At 40.9% G+C, this 27724-nt stretch overlaps 1 protein-coding gene across 1 annotated transcript in view; it reads left to right on the top strand.

Moving 5' to 3' along the window:
- Nucleotides 1-27724, top strand: part of PIK3CB (phosphatidylinositol-4,5-bisphosphate 3-kinase catalytic subunit beta) — a 104369-nt gene that overhangs the window by 4338 nt on the left and 72307 nt on the right. The window contains exon 2 of the mRNA XM_075157689.1: nucleotides 16547-16716. The gene's annotated coding sequence lies outside the window, so the exon portion shown is untranslated. The remainder of the gene's footprint in view (nucleotides 1-16546; nucleotides 16717-27724) is intronic.

The raw sequence follows: 27724 nt of genomic DNA, 5'->3' as shown, positions 1-27724 counted from the left end.
TGCCTCCATTAAATGTATTCAGGTCATTTCCAAGCGTGCATGTGCTGTGCAGTACCATACTATATTGACTACTAAAGTGTCCCGTGGGTTCAATGGCTTTTGAAAATGGAGCAATAAAACATAAATTCATAAGAAAGTAACATAATAATGTGAATACCTATCTATTATATCAACTGAAATCTATGTGTGAGAAAAGTTAGCCTTCTAACAGTCTAAATAGACTTGTGTGTATCTGTAGGAAAGAAAAAAAAAAGTTGTGCCCCCCACAGTGTTATTTTTATTAATAGTAAATATCTTTCTTTTCCTTCCGTGAGCGGGTGTGGTGACGGTATATCTGTAGTTAAAGGAAATTAATCTGTTCTTGGTTTAGTTACTCTCTTGTTTTGGGGCATCAGATGAGTGAGGGTCACTTCATATGGTTAGAAGTACTCAGGCTGTTTTATGATGAGAGCACTGCTCTTCTGATGGAAATGTACCTTTCAGTATCCCACCCTTACAGCTCTTTTACCAGTGACTTACTGAACTTTCCCTAGTCTAAACAAAGCTTTGGTGCGGCTATTTGTGTTCGTTGTTTTCATTGTAGACACAATTTTTTTTTTAGTTCCACTAAAATCTGCCCTGCATTGTTCCTTTGATACAGATGGCTTTGTGGAGCTTGAAATAAGCTGTCATGAAAAATACTGTTTATCCTAAGTTGAACTTAAACACAGCCTTAGTGCTCAGAGCAGAAAGTGCAGGGCATACCCTACAAGCAGTGATGGCAGGAGTCATCTCCACATGTCCCTAAGTCTTTTTGCTTCCAATTAGATAGGCAGAAATGTGTAGCAATGTAAATAATTGCTTATATCCCTCTTTTCTACATGCCTCCACAATTAAAATGCTGCAGACAAGTAAATGTTAAAAAGGAATGTCTATTTCTTGGCTTGACTTTTAACTCAAGCTCAATGGCGAAGAAATTTCTATCCTGCCATTCATCTTTTGTGATGTGGTCCAGCGAATAACAGTGTAAACTGTATTTAAAAATACCAATTATAGAGAACAAAGAGATGGCCGAGAGATGCTGGTGTTGTCAGTGCACATTACAGGGCTCCTTCAGGAGTACAGGTGACGTCAGAGGTCAGCAAAGTGTCCTCTCAACTTTGTTTCCTGAAATACAGATTCAGATGAATGTCCTTCGCCCTGTAAGCTCTCAAAGTGATGGTAGCTTCCTCAGAAGGGCTCAAACCTTAGTTAAGACTGTAGGGAACTTTCTTATGAATGACCTAAGTGACTTTTATAGTCCTCCTTTCAATTTTTTTACTTACTTTTTTTTTCAGATTTTTCAGCTGCGTGTTTTACTTACAGTATTTGCGCTCTGTTTTTGGTGAGCGAGATGGGAACACGGAAATCCCATTTTTCATGTTGCCCAGCTGCACAGCCAGCGTATTATGGTTCCACCTGTGTTGGCAGGGATTTCCTGTTTTAGAAGATTAATTAGAGTTGAGTAACTCTGAGTTCCTCTAAAAGAAACGATTTTCCTTTCCTGTATGGCAAGGGAGATTGCAATCTTCTGAGGCTGTAAACTTGTTCATACCTACCAGCAGCCCAGCCATCAGGTTTTGGGCCACCACTTGGGAGAGGGTGTTTTAATAAGTCAAAACCTGTAACTTCAGGTGTAGTGTTCACAGATGTACCTAACTGTCTGGCTTCAATTCTGTTCTGTTACATGGATGTAAATCCGAGTAGCTGCTGTGGCTTCCTTTACCTCTTTTAGAGGTGGTTGTCCTTGTAGCCAGAGTTTTTCATCCAGCTAGAGGTTTGCCTCTCGTTTTCATTAGCTTTTATTTCCAAGTCAAAAGTTGCTTTATTTAATTGTATATTTAATTACACCTCAGAAAACGACTGCCCTGGCTGACTTCAAAACTTTACTTCAGCAAGTGCGCAAAAGTGGTTTCTAACATAGCTGCCTGGTTTGGATGGCCCTAAGTATACATGTGGAAACAGGTTTCACTCGTTTTCTTTCTTTTTTTTTTCCTTTTTTTTTTTCCTTTCCCCCCTCCCCATTCAGCTGGTTGAATGGCTAGCACTTCTGCCTCACCCAGTTAGCTTGTCCTGGTCTAGTTCCAAAAGTCAAAGGGTGAGGAAATGGCCTTTTTCCTAGTGAATTTTGCCTCTGACAATTTTTCCTCATTCATGTCTCCCGCATTAAATTGGCGTATTTCTTACCTTGTTATGAAGTATATTTGAACATAGCTTGCTTAGGAGAGCTAGATTCTGGCTTTGTACTCATTTTGTTGGGATATCATTGAATGCATGGTACCATTTGGTTCAAATATTGACATTTGGGTGCACATGCACCACTTGTCCTTGTCCCCTAGAGATGCACTGTCAGAACCGCAGTACGGTTAGCCTTGCTGTACCAATGTCTGAGGAAGCTGAAGGAGCTGGTGGTGACTGTGTTCCTGTAAGACTGTCCAGCTTTCATAGCGGGGTGAGGACTTAATGTATAAAGAAGGCAGCGCTAAAGAACATTAGGACATGAGGAGAAATTTCTTTACTGAAAGAGTGGTCAGGTGGTCAGGCCTTGGAACAGGCTGCGCAGGGACGTGGTTGAGTCACCATCCCTGGAAGTATTTAAAAGATGTGTAGATGAGGCACTTAGAGACCTGGTTTAGTGGGCATGGTGGTGTTGGGTTGATGGTTGGACTCAATGATCTTAGAGGTCTTTTCCAACCTTAATGATTCTATGATTCTAAAGCCTTCTGATCCAAAACAGGACCTAGCAGACAGATGAGACACCTGCGAAGCAAAGCAGTGGGGACATATGGTGGGCTTGTTTTCTGAAACATGTCATGGTGATAAGTGAACCAGAAAGAAGACTCTCTGCACATGGTTCTGCCCGAAGCTCAGTTGTCTGTCTTTGCTAGCCTGAGCTTCGCGGAGACGCTCGGCTTCTCAGGCAGCGGTCGGTGGCAGAGGCGCTGCAGGCAGCCAGTGCTCAGGCTGCAGACCAAAAGTACTTTCTCTCTCTGAAGCTCTACAGATTTGTGAAACCACACTGTAATAATAGAAGCACATGGCACATGTGGAATGTTCCTATTTTCTTCACCTCTACAATACAAGCAAGTATAAGTCCCACTATTGCATATTCTGTTACTACAGTTATTTTAAGGCAGTTATGGGGAGGCATAGGCAGGTTGGTTAAGAAAAAATAACTGAGCCAGAACCTGCAGCAAGGCTGATGAGTTCAGATGCACCCTGAGAAGGCAGCCTCATCCCTCGGGATTTCTGGCACAGTTGTGTAGTTATGGTTTCTGTGTACTTCCTAGAACTAAAATATTAAAAATAATCCTAGGCAGTTTAAGCCACATCTGTTACTGGCTTCTGCCGGTGTAGTTTGATCACTTTGCTTTAAACTGGGAACACTCAGGACAGATAACACCATAATTTTAAGCAGTCTTAGGTTTTGTTTGTTTTTCTTTTTTCCTCCTGTGCTTTTTATTAATGGCTTGTTTACGGGAGGCAAGATGGGAAGGTCTTTTCATAGCTGGGAATTGCCAAATTTCCAAAATGCTAGAACTTGGTGCATCGCATTTCTGAATCCAACATGTGGTTACAAGTGAATGTGAAGTCACGATGCAGTAGGATGGGGAGAGTGGAGAGACAAGGGACAAGAAGGAGTAAGAGGAGGAAAAAAATAAAGGGGACAGTGTATCATCCAAAATGAATAGGAGAATGTGGAGACATGAAGGACACTGAGATTTTTAATCTTGTTTCTAATTTAGGCACAAGCTATAAAAGTATATGTATTCATATATCTCTCATATGACTTGCTTTGAAGGCTAGTAAGATTTTCCATGAATAAAACTCTGTTCCTGTCTCTGACCTGTCATACTCAATCTCTTAAAATAGTTACAATTTAGCAGCAACTGTAAGAAGATATTTGAACCGGTCTCCTGATTCCACCCTAGCATCCGGAACCAACACACCAATCAGTGATTAATAGAAGCTGTAAGAAACAAGCAACTTGGTCTGCATGTACCGTGGACACATAACTTATTGGAGATGGCAGGGCAGCAGAATGGGATGTTGTCCCGTTATATTTTCAACAGATTTCATCAAGCCCAGATCTAGCATTGTTGATTTGAGACTACTGTTGATTTGAGATTAAGAAAGAAAATAATTCTTAACAAACACTTGGGAAATACTGTTCAAGAGATGTAATTTTTTCTCCTCCTGCTCTATATCTAGGTGGAATTTTGACCACAAACCAGACTTTTGTGTGTTTTTTCCACCATGTACTCCATTTGTCTTATGCAGTTTTAAGGAGTTAGACTCAAAGATGTCAGCTCAGCTAGAGAGCATTTTTTTGATCTGATGTAACAAAAATCATTTGATACCAATTTTAGAACTCACACTGACAAAAATTGGAAAAATAACTTGACAAATGACAGGCCTCTGCCAAATACCTTTGAAAAGGTCACACTCAGCCAGCCAGTTTGGAGAAACACTGTGGAAAGAAATTGAGTTAAGTTAGTTCTTTAATAAATTTCCCCTTAGTATCATTACAGTGTACATCAGATAGGAAAAACTGAAAGGAAAAAGGTGAATTTGAAACCTTGGAAAATCACAGTCAACTAGATGGAAGGGCTATAAACAGATGGGATGAATTGGAAAAGGGCAAAATGTACAGAACCTGACATGCACTGAGCACAGGCTGGTTCGGAAAGACGGTTGAACTCAGCAGGATTGCTCGCGTGTGTAAAGTTATGTGTGTGGGTATGTGGAATCGATCACCACAGACCCAGAGTGCGAAACAAATTGTCATTTTTCTGTGCATTAAAAAGGCAGTTTGCTAATTAAGATACTCAGTATCTGTCAAAGAACTTGAATGAAGCAACTACAGTAATGCAGAACTGGCAATAAACTTGCTATACAGGCATTCATTTGTAGCCTTCTGACTTTAGTAGCCTTAAATCTAATCCTAATGCGTTTGTGTGCCATCATTTGCTAAGCACAAAGCACTTTGCTAATATGCAGATTAGTTGTTTGCTACTGAGTGAATTGGTCATGTGTATCAGCTGCAACAGCATATTCCTGTCAGTACGAAATGCAGGTAGAAGAGAGAACTCATTTTTAGTGTAAAGACTGGGAGGAGCAATGTTATGATAGCTGAGGTTTCTGCAGGCAATGCCACAGGTGCACCCAGTATGCGGTAAAACTTGCACGTGCTCTCTGAATATGTGGGCTTGAATGTTATGTTAAGAGTTATCGTACTGGGGGTGTGATTTCTTCAGAGTTTGCCCAGAAGGATTTATTTCAAAATGCTTTGTTTCAGGCAAGATGCATAGCATGGGACACCGGTTTGTCCTTTTAAGCTACACTGCAAAAGCGCCTTTCAGGTATAACTTAGCAGGGCGTGGAAAACCAGTATTATGCTATTACAGTATTCAGCATGCTTCCAGTGCTGGAAGGGGCAGGCCCCCAGAGGGGTTATTACCGGCTGTAATGAGAAACACAAAGCATCTTTTGTTGAGTTTCCCTACATTATTATTCTAATTCAGGGTTTACACAGTGCAACAGCCCCACTTCTTTATCAGATACTAATTAGGGTCTGTTCATATTATTTCATCTTTTGAGGGAGGTTATCACCTGATCTTTAACAACTTGAAATAATCAGTTTTTTAATAGAGTTCATATGGCCAAGCCACTATAGAACTGCATGTCTATTCCCTCAGCTGTTATCATGGGGGAAGGAGAGAAAACAACAAAAGAAAATCATGCTCAGTTTTTTCAAGGTATGTTTATGGTAAATGATAATTCAGGTGACTATGATCAATTCTTAGGTTTGCGTAAAATGATTAAGCCACAAAGTGTAATGGCATATTCTTTGATAGAAAACCCGGCATCCTGTAACAGGACCTCATTTTTCCATATCCATGTATATTTCTTTTTAACATATATCTGTGAAAAATGGTAGTTTGAGATGAGATAAGATTAGAAGAGATGAGGTACACATCTCTCTAATACTTTACTCAAGATTTTTTCCCAAAGGAATATTTAGCATTAGAGTCAAGATTTAAAGGTTAAGTATACATTTTTAAGTCAAATTATTAAAGGAAACCACTAATGTTAAATTATAGTGTTTTAAGAGGTTATTTTGGATATGTAATATAAAGAAATTGGCATAGGATCATTTTTAAGTTTACAGGCAGTATTTCACAAATAGAGACTCTTTTTTCATTACAGTGTGGAGAAGATTTCTTTTTCTGTATTGTGGCCATTCTAAGTATTGGATCCATTTGTTGTTAATGGTGCTTGAGAACAAAGATGGCATTTTTAAGGTGCACGAGAGCTGATACTTGATACTTTTTGCTGTTGTGAAACACCCCTCTAATCCACACTATAATTGATTGACCCTAACTGGAAGTTGTACTTGGTAAAAGAAATTTTAAATATAGTTTATTGACAAGGTAAGGATGTGTTTGAAGTTTCAGTTTAAATGATTCTGTGTTTGTACAAGTTGTATGGTGGCATTAGAAATGCTGTTGGATTTGCATGGCATAGTTAAAGGCACTGTGCTCTCGTTTAATGGCATTACATCACTGCTTTGCTTTAGCAGCTCTCTGTGTTTAAGATATGGATCACTGCAGCTGAAACAGGCTTGCCAAAGTCCTGTGCTCGAAGCTCTGTGAGTTAGCGTACAGTAGTAAGGATATAGATCTATGGGTAGACAGGTATGTAAACATTTCCATATGCCAAATGTATATGGGCTCTCATTACCATCCAGTCTTGGCCTTCCATAGTCATCGTTATCTGCTGGATAATGAGTCTGCTCCCAGCTCTCTGGCAGGATGTGGTATACATGACTCGTGCAAAGAGGGCTAGGAGGCTGCACTGCTGCGCGGGGGCTGCTGTAGTCCTGCCAGACACTGCTTTATAACAACAAGATTATGGTGGATGTCAGGCTGATGTCTGTCATTTCTTGCGTGTATTAAAAGGTAGAAGGCCAAATTGCTGTGAAGTTGCAGGGAGGTGTGGATTATATCCATCTATTCGTGTGTGCAATGTGCAAACCAATAAGCCCCCTCAGGAAAGCCCCTCTTCTCTCGGACTGCAGTACTGCGTCTGGCTTTATCCCATGCGCTGCTGGTGCGGAGGCTGCGGCAGACACCTGCCTCCTCCCCGGGCCCTGTAGAGACGTCTCCGGGCAAGAGCTGGGGGACACGCTGCTTTTTTGCAGATGGTGGTGGGTGGGTGGAGGGGAAAAAGGAGAGTGCAAATGCATTTCTTTAGCTGTCATCACATTCCTCCCTGTACAGGGAGTTTATACGTGAGCTTTGGTGCCCTCAGTGCCCCTACTGAAAAATAAACAGCTTTTCAGTTGAATAGAATTTCTTGAAAAGTCTGGAAGCCACTGGTCTTTCTGAGAGCCCACTTAGCCCTGGCAGTAACATTCTTAGAAGTCTGGAAATTAGCAGTTTTATTAGTCTTTCACCAAAAAAGGTTATTTCACAGTATAAAGAAGAATTAAGAATGCAGTGAGTTACTCTTTCTTAGGAAAGCAGCAGTGGCTACCCAAAGCTTTCTCCAAAGGTGTTTGCGGATGGTTTGGTCTTTCCAATAGTTCCTCTTCTGCAGGGGAACTAAGAGCAGCAGGGAAGTAGCATTCAAAAACCTTTCTCCAAAACACTCCTTATTGCGCACTAGCATTCCTGTGATAGCTGTAATGCAATCATTAACTATTGCTGCATTGTTGGAAACAATTTTCTGAGCAGGACAGGCTCGTTCTGGCATGGTTTTTGCTTTGTGCCTGTCCTGATCAGCCCAGACATAAAAATAGGCCCACATCAGTTACTGAGGTGCGTACAATAGTTTTCGTGTTATTGTGATCTGATTTTGCCGTGGTGGCCATAACTTCCCTTTCCCTATGCTTTATTTTCTTTGAACAGTCACTGATACCGGTGCTGCAGTTATCACACAGAGGTGGGAAGCCTAGTAAGAGCTGGTGGCCTTGGGGTTGGGAGCTGTGATATTCAGTACTGCTAACCTATTACTTCTCATACGGATGTGGGAGATCAGGGAAAAAAGGCTGCTGCTGTAAGCAGAGGGAAAGAGGGGGCTTGGAGGAGGTTGTGCTCTGGTATGTCTGCTTTCCATATTGCAGGAGCACGTTTCTTACTAGTTGCAATTTGTCTCTGGGAGCAGTCTTGTTGCAACTCAATAATGAAGCCCAAGAAACTAATTTCACTTTACGACAGTCTTCCAAAAAGTTGTATTGGAGCCAAATATCAGTAAACATCAAAACAGGTTATTAATCTCCTGTTCTTTGGATGTTCTTGTGTCTTGTTACGCCACAAGACTCCATGTGCATTGCATATGAACCCCTATCAAAACCACATTAAAACCCAGTGTTAGTTTGCCATACTTCAGCTTCGAAGATCGGTTGAGATTTTCCTTTTCAAGCATCTTTGTGTACTGAGAAAGATTTTTTTCAGGATCAGTGAGACCCTTGGCTCTAACGTTTAGTGCTGCCGGTGTCATGTCCTCAGTTGGGTTGCAAGCTTAATTGCCAGGAAAACAATTCATTTATGCAAAGGAGAACAATCCAACTCACCCCACAGCTCTCAGCCCTGTGCAGCTAACAGACATTAAAAGAAATAATTTACACTTGGAAAAAGTTATAGAAAATGCATGACTTTAACTTCCTACTTAACAGCTCTGTTCAAAGTTTTTGCCCAAGCACTTTTCAGAGTGGAATTTGGTGTTGTTTCCTGGGGGTTCCTCAGATACTTGACCCTAGGTCAGTCTCTCCTACAAAAAACCCTTTAGGAAAGTACAAATTCCAGTGGAAAATCCCAGAAATTTCCTTGGGCAGTTCTCCTTTGAGACTAATGGTTCTTAATCTCACTGAGGTGATTCGAGAGCCCATCTTCATCCCAATGATGTTTTAGCTTTTAAGCATGTCCCTTTTGGGTTAGTTGGCCCAGAACTGCATTTGCCCCTGTTGTGGAGTGTCATAGACAGCAAAGGAAAAGGAATTACTGGCATATGCTGTGTAAATAGTGTGCATGCCTAAAGTGATACTAAATTCCAAAGGGATTTCCTCTACCAGATTGAAAAGGACTGTGGCTTCCCAACACTGTGCTCTCACACCCTTGGGAAAAAATATGTGAAAACACATAATCTCAAAATTGGGGGAGGGGAGGAATATTGTTGGACAATTCATGATGGGAAGCCAGGGGTTCATATAAAACATCCTTGGTGGTGTGAGAAGAACCCAACTTGTTTCTGATTGAATTTCTCGTTTGTCCTTAAACGTATTACCAGAAATGTAACATTTTTGGGACATCAGGTTACCCCATTGCATAGACTATAAGGCCAATAAGAGATTTCCAGAGAAGTACATCTCTGAGTAAGGCTTATTAGGTAAGTTTTCAAGGGTTTTAAAATCTATATTGGGAGATAGGGGAGGAGGAAGATTCCAATCAGTGGTTGGTAGGAAATGCTTCATTAATATTAAGCTTTAGATGCAGAAGAACTGAGGAAGTTGTTTTTCCAGTATCACAGAGGGAAGCAATACCAGTTAAGCCAAGGCCCACAGCAGAAACATTTACTGGAAATGTTTACATGTTACTTAATACCTTGACATGCATTATTCAATTTGTGTAATGTCAGCTGGGGTGGAGCAGGGAGGAATGGCTTTGCAGAACAATTTGTGTGCTCCCCATGGAATATTTTCCTTAGCATAGCTACCTTCTTTGGCAATGAGGTACATTCCAGGAATTAAAAAAAATGCTCTTCAGCGGCATTTTTATGAACTGCTGGAATGTGTTCCCTTGCAAAGGTGTCCTAACCTTGTCCAGATGGCTAGCTCTTCTCTGAGCAGTGATACCCTGTCAGTCTGTCTTCATTGTATGTCAGAATTGCAAGAAAAGCCCCCTGTGAGCCCCCTCCAAGCAGGAGAGCTACACACTAAATGCTGGAGCCATTTAAATGGATGCACTTCTCGTATTGGAAATGAAAGCCCACTTTCCCTCTCGGAGGCGTACGCAGCAAGTGCTCTCTCCTGAGCAAACCACTGAAGCATGTGCTTCAGTTTTCCTGATGTGTCTAAAGGACCTTCTGAACTGCAGCCAAATTGACTGCCTGTTGAGAAAAAGGCAAGAGTTCATCTGCTCACGAGTAATGTCACAGTGATACAGCGAAGGAGATGGGAAGGAGAAATAGATGGGAAGTGTGAAGTTAAGCTGGCATCTCTCTGCTTCCCTCTGTGTTTACTTAGTATCCACACAGACAGTAATTTAATGATTCACCTGCTGAATGATTTGTTTTGCTGACAAAGCTATGATAAATAGAGACTTGGCATCATTTGCATAGTTGTTGAATCTAAAGGCATATGAGTCATATAATGAAGCTTTCAGACTTGTGATAGATTGCCAGACAGAGTGCGTGAGAGAGACACATATTTTGATATGGTTAATCAATACCTGGAAACATTGTTGTAAAAAGAGATTTAGCACAAAGCCTGGAGTTTTTGAAATAGTAAGGCAGGCTTAATTTGTTAGTTCTGAAAGTAATAATAATACACTTTTCCTCTTATGATGCAACAATCTTGTTTTTTTTGATGGCATCTAGCCAGATTTAGTAAGGTTAGCTATTGAGGGCTAAAAAAGAAGATGATGCATATGTAGCTCGAAGAAACTGTCTAAAATGTAATTCCTAGAAATAAAATGAGTCTTCCCGATTCAGGATGCCTGGATTGTCTAGCAACAAATGGTTGTGTGGAGTATTGCTTCAAACTGTGTACTGGCGTTTTAGGAGTATTCCCAGAATCTCTCCTGCACTGGTTGTGCAGTGCCCATTAATAACACTTTGTAGGCGCTGTTCTGAAATGTGTCAGAGTGCTGGTTTTTCTGAGGGTAGGACTCATGGCTCCTGATCATGAGAAGTTAAATTAATAAAAGTGTGAGATGAAAGTGTTTCTTTTTATTCCAGCAGAGCACTGAATATTCTTGGTTCTCACTGATTTCAGTGTGTGTTAGTGACTGCACTGATCTTAGTGTAGAAGAACAGTTTTATAGCAAAAGAAACATTGATATGATTAGATGCTCATAAATTAGTATTAGAGAGGCTTCTAGACACTTGAGACATCCTTAAAAAGAAATCTATAAATGCCTTTTTTATTTTTGATAGTCCTTTTAAAAATAGAAGCTCCTAAGTAGTATTAAAATTGTAACACATGCACCAAAGGGAAGAAGTTCAAATCTGAGATTTTAAATAGAGATTCAAAAGAATGGTCCATTTGTGAGTAAGAATTGATACTTTCAGGAATGATGTTGCATGTAATATTTGTTATTTTTCTTGTGCTTATTGATTTTTAAAATTCAACTTGAACTTTTTCAGTTTGCCCTGATATGTAGGTACAGATGTACTAGCTTTCTAGTAGTGTGTAATATCAATGGGATTAAAGTGATCATGTTTTACCATGGGCGAGTGAAATGTTAATGCAGTACCTGTGTTTTATGGAAGCAATAATATAACACGTTTGCTTTTATCTCTTTCTTTGGTTTGCACATGACATGTAACTTGTGCGAGATAAAGAACGATTTGTTTTTGAGTAAGACTGGTTCACAAATGGCACATGACCAAATTCAGAAGTGATGTTCACTGTATACTGCAGGTCAGTAAATGTATTTGACTCAAAGGGTGACTACATTTGGTGTAATTTAGGGCCTAAAGACTCTGTGTTTTCTCTTATGGCAGTTCTACACAAAATGAAGTCTTGCTAACCCTGACTTACACCATTGTGACTGGACAATGAGCTTCTCTAAGCAAACTTGACAAAACATCAGTTAAAAGTCTTCTGCAAGGCCAAATTCAGAAATAATATAGCATATTTCATATCCATAGTCATTAAAAAGTGTTATAGACTCAATAGCATTCGTAATCATTATTCATTTTCACAGTGTTACATTCATTCTGTTATCAGAATAGCCTTAACAAAAAGGCCAGCTAGAAAATAAATATGTAAAGAAGGTGGGAGAGATACGGGTTTCTTTAAACCATTTGTGTTCCAGTTCTGGTAATGAATCTCTTCCTAGTCTTTGCCTCTGGCTTAGAATAGTAATATACCATTAACCCAAGAGATGTAAAACATGCTGTGCTGTTCTTGGAAGGGTGTCAGAAACTCCTCCTGTAAGGATGAGAAGCTATTTTATTGCCTTTTCAATTGTTGGACAGTCTAATCCTAGTAAGCATTTTAGCAAAATGGAACTACTAAAGTAATTGTGAAGCCTGGTGTTTGATTTTCATAATTAGCATATTGCAAAGGTGAACTGCTAATATAGCTGTATGGAGGCAGGTACAGCAGCTATTACACTTGAAGTGCTATCTAACACATTACAACCTGCTGGACATGGAAGCCTATTTTTAGTAAAAGAATAAATAAGCTGGCTGTGCCCTACTTTTTCTCAAAATGTGTCATGGGATCTTTATATTTTATTAGAAAAGTCAGCAGAAATAACACAAGGGAACTCAGTGTCTCATCTAAAAAGTGGCAATTCTAACAATCCAGTGCTGCTTTTTATTACAAAAATATGTTAATATTGGGTATGAGGTCAGACCCATAAAGTGGGCAGAGGAGATAATAGCTGGTGGGAGACTTGCCTGTGTGGTGTGTGAGGTTACATGTGGACAGAAGTCCTGGTTCTATTAGGCACTAGCTATTCAAGACGCTTTTGATGAAAGAAGTTATTTTGTATTGATGAATGGAACTATTTTTGCAAAATCTGTGTTAGGAAACTGGAAAAATAAAAAACTATGTAGAGATATTTATACATAAAGAAAGAAGGTAGCAGCAAAGTCAGACGGCTGCTTCAGGATGCTGTTGATCTTTGTAAAGATCTTACTCTTCCTAACTCTGAGCAATTTTTTTGAGCTTCACTCGCTGATGTAATACAGATGGCCACGCACCTCATGAACAAGCTGTCTTGTAAAGTGTGACCATACCCAGAAACCTCCGTTTGCCATGAACAGATGCAGAAAATAAGCAAACCCATATACATTTGCTATAGTATAGAATCAGTGACAACTCAGTACTTTCAACCAGTTTCTCTACAGATACATGATATAAAAAAATTGCTGCTTTATTACAACAGAATTGGCATAAATTGATCAAGAATGCCACCATTTAAAAGTATCTGCCTAAGAGCTCCTGATCATGGGGTTTCTGTGATTTGGAAGCAATACGACGATGTGCCTTCTAGGTGTGGATTTACAGGGTAGGAGGGTTCAGCTTCCAGCTCTTACTGGCTCACTTCCAGCCTCAGTACAGAGGGACTCTCCTTTCCAATTCCCCCAGTCCACGGCCCAGATTTAGGGAGCCCGAGGGAAGCAGTCATGCCCTGTGGGATCACAAGCAAAGCTGGTGCTCCAGAAGGAGAGCTTTGGTGGGTTAAGGCCTCTCTCCAGCTTGGACCTGCTGCTGCCCGCCAGCTCACGCAGCTTGCCTGAGCGGGGAAAAGAGGAAGGAGCTGAGCCCACTCATTCACAGCAGGGCTCGGTCTGCCCTGACGGGTAAATCAGCTGACATGCTGGTACTTCTGGTGTGTTACAGCGGCCAGGGGAGGTCAGGGAGGTTAAGGAAGAGGCCCTCTATTTCAAGTGGCTTTACATCATTTAAGTTAGGCTTAAAATTTTAAAACAAGAGGCCTCAGACACCCAATTCAGTAGGGGGAACAGAACAGTGACATGCCAGGATGCTGGATATTTGGGATTCAGTGCTGCTGGCTATTTGAAGTGCTGCTGTAGGTAACAGAGCAGCTTGCCTCTCTGGCTCCTGTACATATGCTATAAGTTCTCAGGGAACTTTTCCACTGAATTTTACACATATTAAATAAGTTGGTTTAGCAAAGCACTGTTAAAAGCTGCTTGTTCTTGCTGCAGGCTGTAGCTTCATTAGCCAAATTCAGCATCCGTTTTGTCTGACATCTGCATTTGCAGTCTGGTACTGAATGTCACTCAGTCCATTATTTGCTGCTGCCTCCCCCTTCACCGGAGTCAGTGTGAGAAACAAAGAGAAGCTTATTATAGGCACGCACACTGGTGCAAGCAGAGGAAAAGAGACCAACATCTCTGTACAGAACACCTTCGAGGGGATGTTATGATTACAAAATTGAGCTAGCGTGTTACGCTGAGTTTTTCACCATGCCATTAGCACTTTATTGGTGCACCCTGAGAGGCCCTAATGGCAATGGCCAGCTTTGATTTCACAGATTGGTCTAACATCTGCAGAGATGGGGAAGGTCCAGTCCAGCAGGCCAGCTTTTATTTGTCAGCTGAGACTGTTACAGGATCATGCTATCTGCATACCATGTCTTCTCTATCATATCATGTATATGTGTTGTACTTTAACCTAGTGCATGAAATCATGTATAGACTTAGTAAATGTACTTTTAACATACAAAATTCCTTGGGAATCTCTTAGTATTTCCTTTTTAGGAGATTAAATATACACTTTGACAGTTAAACCTGATTCTTGTGATTTATTTTTTCTAAACACATGGCTTGAAATAGTCACACCAACATTATTCGCTTGCTTATTAACACCTCTTAAATTTCAGTGACTAATGAGAGACACTGTCCCCCAAACGGTAACAACCTACTACCTTAGGCAACAGGGGACATTTTTTTTCTAGCATAGATGAAAGAGGGACTTAAAGTGGGAGGTGAAAGTTTTGTTAATTCCAGATAAGCTATTTTTTGAATGTTATAATCCAAACTGGCTTTCCTCTAGTGACTGCTTAGGAGACTTTCGTGTTATTTTTCATACACAAGATGCTCTAAAGCCTTTTATTTGGATGACAATAGGCAGCATGCTGGCAAAGGAATGACCATGCGGTGTAGAGTGACCATTATTCTCTCTACCATTGCTCACACAGTTTTGAATACAACTTCTTTTTTTTTTTAAGAAAAGAAATACTCATGAAAGATTCTCATGTTATTTTGTATTCGCCACAAAACATTCCTGTGCATTAACTACTCAAAGCTGATTTGGTTTGTTGATGTTGCCATTGTATCACAGTATCAGACACTAGCAAGTTGCTATGAGCGTTTAAGTTTTGTACTAAATGATTTCGAAACATCTCCTGCCCAGTATTCATCTGTGTTCTGGATCATTGTCCTTTAGATTTACTAACTTGAATTTTTTCAGACCAGCTTTTTCTACTTTAGGCCAAACATCCTTCATGTGGCATTTCCACTTGCATTTTCTTTTTCCCTCTGTCCGGGTCTGCTGCCACAGTTCTGCGATATCTGCAGATACGCAGACAACTTGTGCCTTAGTTCCTTTCTTCTGATCACTGCAGTGACACAGGGCTAAAATAACATAAAGCCAGAATGCTGAAAATGGCACATTTTCAAGTGACCAAGAATGTGCCCTAGGTGTACAGCTGTTTCACATGCAAAGACATGACTCAGATACAGCCTTTTAGACAAAACCTTTTTGTTATAATGAGAACACATGTAACAATAGCCTAGGGGGGAGAATAATAGAACATTTGTTGTTTTGTGAAGGGAGGTGGGAAGAGAATCTAAAGATAAGGAAATTGAAAATTAAAATTATATTTAAAGCCTGTTTTTTTCACTGCCATGTATAAAAACATTTCTTTAAGATGTTTCAAGGCAAGTTCCTTATCCATATTGCACACACTGTCCATAACAACTCCATGTGTGACAGGAGCGTGAATATCATGCAAGTTGATTGACTATAATCCAAAATATGTTGATCACGACTGATTGAGATCTCTTCACTCCCACTGCTAAATGCTGATGTTGTATTTGGATGCATTAAAACACAAAATGGAAAGGAAATTTTAAATCAGGGATTACAACCCTACAGAAAAACTATGTTGGCAGATTTTATTGAAGTCTATTCATAAATATAGCAGAAATTGTTGTACAAGAAAATTTTTAAGTGCTTTATGCATGACAGGCACTTGAAGGCATCATTATTCAATTGAAAAGATGGCAGTGCAGTAAACAGATTTTGAAGTTTCTGGATTATAGCCCTCTGCTCAGTCTAGTAAATCACTCACATCATAGTTGACTTACACTTTACAAAGACTGCGCTGGATCCTGTAGAACAACCACCTAATGTTGCAAGATCCAGAGTAAATAGCTCTTTTCTAAAAAACATTATCTAGCCTTTCCAGGCACAAAACCATTTGTCATCTGTGAGGCCAACTAGCGAGCCAAGGTTTGACTATCTAGGCCAAGACTATCTGGAGTATTTAATGTCAAAACCACAACTATTAGAATGGTTTGAAAAGTTCCATATCTGGGACTTTTTGCATTACTGGATTTCATTAGTACCTTATTTTTCAGAATTACATTTCAGTAGCAATATAAACTTTATACAAAAGAGACAAGTGACTCAATGTGCTGCACTAAACTTCATTATATAGGACCTGATCCAAGAGATGATACGGTCTTTGTATGATCTGTACGCTTGCCTGATAAACCCGTTACTTTCATTTGAAATCTATTGGCTTTTTTTTTTTTCCAGGAAGAAGAGAAGCAAAGTGAAGTTACCACACTCCTGCAGTATGAAGAAGCAGCATGATGTTCAGAAACAATGCCTGTAGTACTGAGTGGCCTTAAAAGAACTGGTTAAAAGCAGGAAGGGGAACTATTAACTACACACAACAGACAGGCTGTGAAGGCAACTGACACGCGGTAGGCAAGATTTCTCATTAACTTTTGCCTTTCCATTGAGATTTGCCTAGATGTTGCATTGCACGCTCACCGTTCATGCAAAAATCCCATTTGCTGAAGTAAGTGGGGAGATCATTGTCCTTCCCATAAATTTCCAGTCAATCCATGTTGTGGTTGGTTTGTTTGTTTGGAACAAACAACTAAACATCCCCTAGATGCTTTCTAATCCAAATGTAATGAATTTTTAGTGCCTTGGGAATCGGTATGTGAAGTTGATGCGGAAGTAAATCCATCCATCTATTTTCAAAACGGGAATAACTGGAAATATGAACAGAGGAAAATAGACGAAACCAGTAATACAGCATGATTATTAGCATGGGGATGTTAAAATACGCATAATATGATCATACTCTTTTTGAATGTGGACAAGGATACGCTATGCCTCACCCTATTTTCATTAAAAGCAGTAGGAATGTTACTGCTGATTTCAGCGGGTGGGGACTGGGCTAGCTGCATGCAAAAGTAAGTTGTTTCATTACTGGTTACATTCCACCTTGCTTTTCTTTGATTGCTGCTTTTAAGCCTTAGAAAACCACCTATTTTTTATACCTACTAGTTTCAGTGCAATTATTCCTAACAGCTCAGCACCAAGACTCTTAAGATGAGGATGTATCATGGAAATCATTGGCAAGGCAATAAGCTGCTATAATGAGGTCTTCCCTGCTGATTTCCAAAAGCCACTTCGGGAAAGCTGCTCTTTGATGAGCCCTTTTCAGCATGAAGGTAGACGACTGCCTCTTACAGTCTTCTCGAACACGGCTGCCACTGTTAAGCCTGGCCGTAGGAAGAGGTGTGCGCGCCGCGCGCAGCAGTAGCTTTATGGGGCGACTACGAAGGAGAAGCGTAACAAGGGAGTGCCAAACTAGCGGGGGGGAAATGAAACTACTCGTAAAGAAGCGGGGCTGGGAGGTGGCGGGAGCCGGCAAGCCCTGCCCGTAGCTCGTGAGCGGGGTTTTCGCGAGGGGCTCCGCGGCCCGGCCCCCACAGCGGAGTCCCGGCCCGCGACGGGACGCCCGGCTGGCGCACTCCGGGCCGGGCGGACAGGTGACTCCCCCCGGCCGCCAGCCCCACAGCACTGGCCGGCGCCCGCCAGAGGCGCGGCTGGTCCCCGGCGCCGCCCACCCCGCCGCTGCCCGGGGCAGGGCCGTGGGGGTCTCTCGCCGCCGCCCCGCGGCCAACTCCGGCCCTCACGGGAAAGTGGGCCCGGGAGCGCGCAGAAGGGGCGGGGACGCGCTGCGCGATTGGCCGCCGCCTGCGGTTTGATACTGAAAGCTGCGCCCGGGTTGGCGGCCCGCACCTAGGGGGCGGGGCGGGGCCTGAGGGCGAAGCTATTGCCTAGGTAACGCCCGGCACCCCCTCCGTGCCCGCGGAGGCGGCGGCAGCAGCGCGCGGCGCGGCTGTTGCCGGTGGCGGCGTGAGGGAGCAGGCTCCCCGCTAGCGCCAGCGCCGCCGCGCTGGCTGGGAGGCGGCGCAGGAGACGGCGCCGGCCGCTGCCCGGGCAGGTGGGTGTGCGCGGGCAGGCGGGCGGAGGGTCTTGGGCGGCCCGAGCTGGCTGAGCCGCGCTCTGAGGGGGACGGGACGGACCGGCGGGGCACCCGCGGGCAGGTCTGCGTGGCGGTGGGGCGTGCGGCGGGGCTTCCCCTCGGCCGCCACCGCCGGCTCGTTTCGGTGCCTCCCCGCCCCGCGGCGCCGAGCTCCGCAGGAAGAGGGCACTTCTCGGCTGCCGCTCGTTGCGACACGGTAGTTGCTCAACCGAGCGGGAGGCTCTGCCCTCTCCCCGGCGCGGGGGAGGGTTTCGGTAGGCTGCGGCCGTTTGCCAGCGGAGAGGGGTGAGGGGCCCGGGGCGGGCGGCGGCCGCCTCGCGCCGGTCACTGGCCGCCTTGGCGGAGCGGGCGGGAGCCTTTGTGCGCTGCCGTGCCGCGAGCCGGCGTTGCGCAAGAGCGCGCGGTGGTAACGGCCGCCGCAACAAGTGGCTCGCGCGCATCCTGCGCCCTCGGGCCGGCGGGTCGTTGTGCACCCGGCCCGGGGCTCGGTGCTGCGCCGCCGCGCTTGCTCGGGGTCTGGTGCGGCCTCTCGGCTCCCGCGCGTCGGGCGCGGGCGGCCCCCCTTGTGCCTCGGGGTCGCTGGGCAGGGGGGTGGTGACCGGCAGAGCCTGTGCGGCCTTTCCGCAGCCGCGGGGGCTCGGAGCGGCGCTTGGAAGAGGCTTGGCGGTCCCTAGGTGTTCAGCGCCTTCTCCTCTGTGAGGTTTCGCCGGACAGGCTTGGTCTTTGCTTTATGCTTGGTGATTTTTTTTTTACGTTTTTTTTTTTTTCCCAGCTGAGAACTCTCAGTGATAGCTTTGTGATTTTTAAGTGACGTTTAAATTATTCGGTACTCCTGGCTGTTTTTCAGCTCAGTTTCTGAGCACTGTTTTCCTTCTGAACCACAGGAATTTGTATGGAAAAGCAGTGTTTATGAAATGTATTTCCAGTCAGATGCTCCAGTGAGATGGTCATTCTCTGTGCAGCCCAGAGTGGGTAGTACACAGAATGATCGCTTTGGCAGGGTACTGTCATCGTATACTTTCTTAACAGACAACTAAACCCTTCCACAGATGAGGATCTGTTTCTGTGTAAGGGGGGAATACATCTTCATTAGTCCCAAACAGTTAACTGAAAGAGAAATGGAAACCTTTCACGCTAGAATCGCTGGTTTGTCTAGCTCCAACGCATGTGTGCTTACAAATCGATGCTGGATACCTTCCAAAATCAAGAAAGCTTAGGGTTTTTTTTGCCAGAACTTTCTGCATTTACAGACTTTTCTTGTCACCAGATATGTTGATGAGTCTTGTTCATTCGGAATTGACAACTGTAGCCAAAGTAAATGTTATGTACTGTCTAAGTCAATGCTGCTGTTATACTGTTGATATTGAACTTTATTCAGGCTTAGGAAGTTCTTGAAGCTGGGCGTTACTAGAAACCCCAGTAACACATTATTTATGTTTTCAGGACTGTAGTTTAGGCTTCAAAGTTATGTGAATACATGAAGGTTGTCATACAAATTTGATTGGCCTGTGGTTTGCAATATTAGCTAGAGATTCCCGCAACTGTAGGTCTTCAAAGACTAATTAAAAGGTGAAATAAAACTTTATTATACACTTGCTTTTAGGAAAATTGCATATACAGAAATATTGAATATCCATACACTTGTCAAAGGGTTGTGAAGTCTAGTGGAATGCGTTAAGGTGGCTAGGGAATCAATCGCCAGGTCACTTGGAAACTTCGATCTAGAAGCTTCAATTCAGACTGATACTGGTTTTCTAGGCTTCGGAAGTTTGCCCGCAAGCAATGTTTTTCAGAAGAGTGAGAGAAAGAAAAGGATTATTGAACAAAAATTCTTTGGTAACTGTTTTTTTGGCCTTTTTAAAAATAATATCAGGGATATCGGTAATATCAAGAATGTTTTGTTGTGGATTGACTTGGAAACATGTTTGGGTGGGGTTTCAGCCTGTAATGAAACGTTTTTTTAAAATTTTTTTAAAAAGAACTTTCTCCATACATGGTCTTAAAATATTTTTGTTAACGTCTATTTAAATATCTGTTTTTCTTGAATAAAAATCACTTCTGTTAAGTCAGGTTTCACTTCCTTGGAATATCTGATGTCATAAATTTGCTAGTTCTCCAATTGTCTGTAGACCTTTGGCAGAACTCCAAATTCTAGTGTAGGAAAGCCTTCTTAAAAAAAAAAAAAAAAAAAAAAAAAAAAAGATCTTTCTTTGATTCTTGTGATGTAGTAAGGAGAGAATGTATCCTGCCTCTTCTCCCTGATTTCACTGCTCTTCTACTCCTTTTCCTTTCTTGGAAGTTGAATGTAGAGTCAATGTCAATAGGCTTGTGAAATGTTGCACACTTTTTTTAAAGTTTGTGTATGTCTGCAATATGCACTATTTTGCAAATGTGAAATTTAAAAACAAAATCCAGTAAAAATACAAGCTGTCAGAATGCTATATGTATGAGGAGGGTGGAGGAAAAATACTGTTATTACTTAGAAGTTGGGTGGAAATGCATGGTGGTGTTTTGGCTGTTTAGCTAGAAAGCTGGTGTGTTTCAGTGACCAGAGGCACAGAGTTCAAGTAGCTTAAGTGCTTTTTCATAGATCTAGAGATACACATGGAAGCTTTGCCCTTGATTCTCTAAAAGTTGCCACCAGTTAACTTATCTGAAAGTAAATACTGGGTTGTTGGGCTGTGGAGAGTGGCATTGTATTTTATGCAAAGTCCATGGGGCTGCTTCAGGTTTGAGTTGGACTTTCTGACTTGCCACACTTGGTAGCAGCAGACCGTTAAGTTATGAAGTTAACCCTTTTTCACAACTGGCAGTTTCTGTAAAAGCAGTCCAGGAGAGAAGAATCTGAAATAAGCATAATTTACACTGTTACATAGAAAAACTTGCTTGGTTTTGTTTTTTTTTTTAAAAGTAAATATGTGTTTGTACTCAAACTGCTACACTTGGAGCATTGACACACATGGTGTTATGTACTACGTCTCAAATCTCAATTCTTGCATCAGAATAGGAGGATTTTGAATCACAGAGGGCTAAAAAAAATTCAGTATTAGTGTCTGAGTGCATTAAACAATTTGTTTTCTGGCAGTGCTGTTAGTCGTTACAGTCACGCACCAAATGAAAGTTTCAATGTGTTTTGTTTTCACAACTAAATCAGATCTGGTGGCAAAAATCATCTTGCGTTAGAAATTTAACAGTTTTTTAAAATTAATTTTCAGAAATTGGAGTAGGAACTTGTAAGCAGGTGGTTTTGCTTTGGATTGGTAAGGTGTATACTTATGGTCCAGAATTAACAGCAGGTATCAAAGTGGTGGTTCTGTCAGCTATCCCAAATCGGAGATTCTGCAAGGTTAAGGTTACGTGTATTTGTATAATGCCTGAAGTACCAGTTAGTTTATGTGCAACATTAACCAATCTATTTTACAATCCGTCAAGTTTACATGGGTAAATCTTTATATCTCAACCTTTAGTGGAAATAAATTCAGGAATGTGGTTCCATTTACATATATTAGAGTTGCAGAGTGAAGCCCTTATGTGCAAATGTTTGTGGATATGTAGCTACCAAAATAATTGAATTTACATACTGGCTTCAAAAGATTAAAGGAACAAATAGTGACGCTGATGTGTCAAAAAAGCATCCTTTGAGAAGTAGGATTGGAGCAATTATTCTGTCTCCTACTGATGTGGTTTTTTTTTTTTTTGCAGGGCTGGGGGGCATGCACATTGTTTATCTGTTTTGGTTTTGGCAGTTTTAGGTAGCCGGAGTTTAATTGCTAGCGTGCTACAAATTACAGCCTTTCGTAAATTTGGTTGTACGCAAATAGAGGACCCAGACTGTCCTCAGGTAGTCTTTGCTCTTTCCATTTCATGGCTTTGGCTGTTGGCCATGGGGGAAAAATGCCCTAAATCTTTTTCAGTTGCATTAAAAAAAGGGGGGTGGGGGGAAGAAAAGGGAGGCAGCAGCTGTGAGAACTTTGATTATTCAGTTTCTTATCTTAGAAGCTCTTGACTTAAAATTGTGAATTAATTGAAGTCAGGAGTAATTTTGTGTCTTTGGAGCTAAATCTACACATATAGAAATATTTTTTCTATTTACTTTAAAAAGAGCATAAGAATTATGAGTACTATAATTTTTCTTTTGATGCAAAATATACTTAATGTAAATTTTCTACTCATCGCTTACTTTTGTTTCTTTCAAAATTGTCAAACTTGTATATTTTTTATAAGTAGTGTTGCATTAAATTGTCACTATGAAAGTGAATTGTAAAGGGTGCTCTTCTGTTTCCAGAATATCTTGCTATTATTTGCAATAGTTATTCTGATTTTTTGAATAACTTTGTGAATTCTGCATCAAAATATCTTAAAGGAACTCCATCAGAGATATCAGTGCCTAGTTTTGGAACTTACTCTATGTGTTACTGTGATGCTGAACAGTTTTACTTTCCATGTTAAGTAGATAAATGATCCCCAGATTTTTTACTATTTCATTTTTTTTTTTTAAACAGAAAATTTGAACAAGTGAGGTATAGTTCCTTGGGGCAGGGGTGGAATGAGTTGACCTGATGGGATAGATCTGCCTCTAAAAATAAAATACTTCTAAAAGATCATGAAGAATTGTGAGTATTGCACATAAAATAGCTGGATAAATACACTTCGCCCCTGCCCCCCAGAAACTATGATGATTGAATAGGAAAGATATGCCCTGTAATGGGAGAAAATTGTGTTGTGGGTTTAATTTTTGTGCCTGTATGTGATAATATCTTTTTTCTTTGCATGAGTTTACTTGTAAGAGGGGAGGGAGCGATAACCCTGTGATTTCTAGCTTCTTTTTATGAGACTCAAGTGTATTCTTATTGCTATCTTTTGAAGTTCGCTTTTGGTGAGTACCAAAGGTTTAGACTGAAGAGTCTAAACTTCTTTTCACAATGTTTTTCCAAGGCTTTTGTTCCCAGGTTTCTTGTATCCAGAGCAGAAAGCAGAAGCTTTTGTTCATGTGTTAATTTGGAACTGATGAAGATTTTTTAAATGATGTGGAGTCCATTAGGAGCTTGCACTGTTTGCTCTCGCTTTGGGTCATTCATGTCTTCCCCTTGCTCCCAGGCACCATATATCCACTGGATCAAAAAAAACTATGAGAGGATTCAAAGATGAGTTAGATGATGCAAGTTTTGAGTTTGCGTTAACTGGCAGCATGTGCGCCTTAGCTTGTTTGGATAGTAGAGGTAGATAAATAGTTTTGTGGAAGTCATGTGAGTGTTTGTGGTTTGTGTTGTCAGTTAATAAGAATTAATAAGAATATTAGTGCCTCTTTGGTTTTATGATACAATATTGTTATGAAGCATGTGCTAATTTTCAGTGTTTCTGAATGCACAGAAGGTATCTTTAACAAAGCAATGAAATATTAAAAAAAAAAAAAAAGCATAAGAATAGTCAGTTGTTTATGAAAGCTTTTGTGTGGAATGTGACAATAGCCAGTGTTGTGTAGGATTGACCTGACATTGTCAGAGGCTCACAGTCCTGCTGTCAAATGGTTTTGTGACAGATTTAATGCGGAAGACTTGTGCTTGTGTGCAGCTACAGAGTACTAGAAGCAGTTTAAAAATCAAAGTAGGTAGATGGTTTGGAGAATATTGTAAAAAATCTCTAGAAGATAGAATAACTGGTAACATTTGTAGTGCCTGCGGTTCTTGTGGTAGCTATCTATGGAGCAATGCCTTTTTTACCTTTTGTAAATAAGGTGCTTGAGAGGTGAATTTTGATGTTGTTGCATCATTTTATTTTCTAAGAACGAAAGATGCTATTTTGAAACGTGCTACGTTATTTTCGGTTAACAATTTGATGTTCATGAGTATAGAATGTTAATAACAGAAGAATATAAAGCATACCTGATTTTAAAAACTGATTATACTTGTGTCACTACAAATAACCCCCAAAAGACTGCTTTCAAGTACTGCAGTATGATGGTGTTCTATCAGTGATGTGAGTATTGCTATTTAGCATTGTGTCTTCCAGAAGGCTGTAAGGTAGCCTGTGGTTTGTGTATACACACATGAGTACAGACACACATACACACAGAGGAGAACCAGGTAAACAAAGGTAAATGTTGTCAGAGAAACTCAAAGCGAAGTACAAAGTTGATGTGGTAGAAAGAAGCACATAAAGTGTTATTTAAAAATTGTATTGGGCACTGTATCCCCTTCCTGATTGGCTTCACGCCTCACATTCCTTCCTCTGTTTTTGAAAAGCACTTTGGTCCTTATGCCTGTACTTTTTTCCACTTCATCCACCTTTCAGTATTCATGGTTTTTTACCTTTTTTTTTTTTTCTTCTTATAGTCTGTCATTAAATTTACTACTCTTGGCTTATTCCTTCTCCCCAGATCCTACATTATTTCCCTCCCAACCCCCAAAGAAATTAAGGACCTGTGTGTTAACCATGTGTGAGTCTTCACTCTGTTAAAGTGTCTTGTATTTTTAGACTGCTGGTTCTTGGAGGCATAGGCTATTGTTCCTTACAGCGCCCTGTGGGGTCCTGTCGTGAGGATGTGTATTAGAAATAATTCATGCTTTACAAAGTACACTATTCTGTAAAATGGAATCTGTAGAAGAAAGGACTTTCTGGGAACAGCTGTGGGAGGGAAGGAAACCAGTGGTCGCAGATGAGGTCCAGGCTAGGAAGGGAGTGGACTGCTACGGTAAGGGCTCAGCAGTCTGGGTCTAGAGGTACACCAGGAGGCCTGCTTTTGGATCCTGTATGTCTCAGTACTTGAAGATGGCTGGCAGTATTGTTCTCTGCTGGTGTTGGGATGTTGTTTGTTGTGTGGTTTCCCCCCAACCCCAGATCCCTTTTGGACTTAAATGGGTCTTGCTAAGGGAGGCAAGGCCTTTGGGATTCTCCGTCATTTGTGGTGTTCTGAAAATTATCTGGGCTTCGAGTATTTATATTTCTAGCCTTCAGTGCTGAGTGTCTTCCTTTTGTTTCAGCTGATACAGAGGAGGACCTCTGAATTTACTATCTGGTTATCTATATGCACTGCTAAGGATGCAATTCAAGATGTCAGTGAAGATACTTAAGGAGGATTGTTCGAGTCATAACCAGGGATCCTCTAGGCAAAGAAGAGTTAGTACTTGGTAAAGTAAAACAGTAAAACAGAGATAGTGCATATATGTGTATGCAGTCTGTATAGGCATATGAAATGGCCAAATGTCAATGAGACACAGTAGAATGTAAGTCCTGTTACCAATTTATGGAAATCTACAACAACAAAAAACCCAATAATGAGTCCAAACCTGGTAGGAAATAAAATTTGAAAACAACTACCTGAAAGGAGGTTGTAGCGAGGTGGGTGTCAGTCTGTTTTCCCAGGTAACAAGCGATAGGACAAGAGGAAATGGCCTCAAGTTGTGCCAGGGGAGGTTTAGATTGGATATTAGGAAAAATTTCTTCACCGAAAGGGTTGTCAAGCCTTGGAACAGGCTGCCCAGGGAAGTGGTTGAGTCACCATCCCTGGAGGTATTTAAAAGCCGTGTAGATGTGGTGCTTGGGGACATGGTTTAGTGGTGGAGTTGGCAGTGTTAGGTTTACAGTTGAACTTGATGATCTTAAGGGTCTTTTCCAACCTAAATGGTTCCATGATTCTATGATTTTATTTTTTCAGTTTTCTTATGTCAGGTTTGAATGGAAGTTTCATGGGAGTCCTACGTGCACCATGACATTAAGATTGAGCAATACTATCAGGAGGTGGAGAACGCTTGTCTGCGTCTGCTGAAGTATTTTATATTATTTACTTGTAGTAATAATTTAAGTGTGAAGAGGTGTGTGTATGTGTGTGGAGAATAGCTGTCTTGTTTTTCTTTTCATGGGAGGACTGTATTTGGGAATCTGTGATAAATGCTGACTGGAAAGTGAGTAGTAGTTTCTGAACCCTCTTGAGTGAAGAAAAGCATCATTAGTCTGGCAGATTGTCAGCAGCAAACGGTACATTAATTTTTGGCACAAAACTCTTGCTAGCAAAAAAAAGAGACTTTCTGTTGTTAATAATAAAAATGAGGAGGGACTGATTATCTGTTCTCAGCAGGCTGATATTGTTCAGCTTCTTTTTAATATCCACATAAGACAGACACAATGCTTTTGACAAAAGTCCTTTTATATTTTATTAAAAATAAAAAAATACTTTCTAATATATGGATAATCTGCATCCATCTACATAACTAACTTTTCTTTAAATAATAACTTTATTATGATTACAACTATTGCAAGCTATGTATAAACTATTGCAGAATTTCAAATGTTATTTAAAAATAAAGGGATACCACTATTAAGATGTGTATTAAACTGTATGGAATACGGGGAATCTTCATCCTAGGCCAGTTTTACTTCCCCAGCACTTCGGAAATACTGTTTTACATCTACTACTAGTGGTAGTAATATAAGGAAGTAATATTTTTTATTAAAAATGTTTATTTACACTTGAATTAGGTGATCTCTAGCTATGTTGAAAATTTTAATAAGCTCAACATAATGCTCTAACTTTATATTTTTTTTACCTGAGTAATAAAAGCATTTTTCTTTACTGAATTGTTGCTTTAAGTGTTAAGTACTATTTTTTAACACTCAGTGGGATTCTGCCTAAGTTCTTAGAGTTCAGCTAACACAAGTACATAAAAATTGTTTATTTTTATATGGCAGTCTGTTTTGATAACTATAGTAATTTCTACTTCCTTTGGGTGCTGTAAATAAAACTGGTGTATGAAGAGCTACAGTGATTAAGAATAGCAGAAAAATACTGCATAAAAGGAAAGGTTATTTAGTAGGAATTGAATTCTTCAGTAAAAACAAGTTTTGCAAGAATGTGAAGATGTAACTTAAAAAGTTAGAAGACCACGATCGAGTCTTTTCCTCATCATTTCTCATCTGAATTTGTAGTGGTTTCATCAAGATTTGCAGCAGCTCTGTATCTTTTGAAATTGAATGCGCATATTGGGTGCTTTCATAATTTCTGTCACTGCAAATAGGCTAGATTCCAACTCACTTTATATTCGATTTGCTATTCACCACAAAATGACAAAAGTCCTTATCTATTTCCACTTTTTAAATAAAGAACTTCCCTCTCTCTTTTTTTTCCTTTACTCCATTTTGTTTAACTTGAAAGCTTCAAAGTTAATTTACTTGGGTGAGAAATACTGTGGGCAAAACACTGGCTAGGGATTTGTAATAATTAGATTCTGTTTCCAAGTGTGTCACACAGATGCTCTTTGAGCGTAGAGAAGTTTGGTTATCGTGGTATGTTTTCATCTGTGCGTTTGGGGATGAGGTGGTTACTTTTTCTTTCTTAGGTGTCTTTGCTTGGTAAACTTTTCTTGTGTTTATGACCTTGAACGTACATAATGTCAACTGTCATGGATCTTAAAGTATGTGAGATGCTACTT

The sequence above is a fragment of the Calonectris borealis genome, chromosome 9, assembly GCF_964195595.1.
Source record: "Calonectris borealis chromosome 9, bCalBor7.hap1.2, whole genome shotgun sequence".
Taxonomy (NCBI): domain Eukaryota; kingdom Metazoa; phylum Chordata; class Aves; order Procellariiformes; family Procellariidae; genus Calonectris; species Calonectris borealis.
This window is presented reverse-complemented; position numbering and strand designations above follow the sequence as displayed.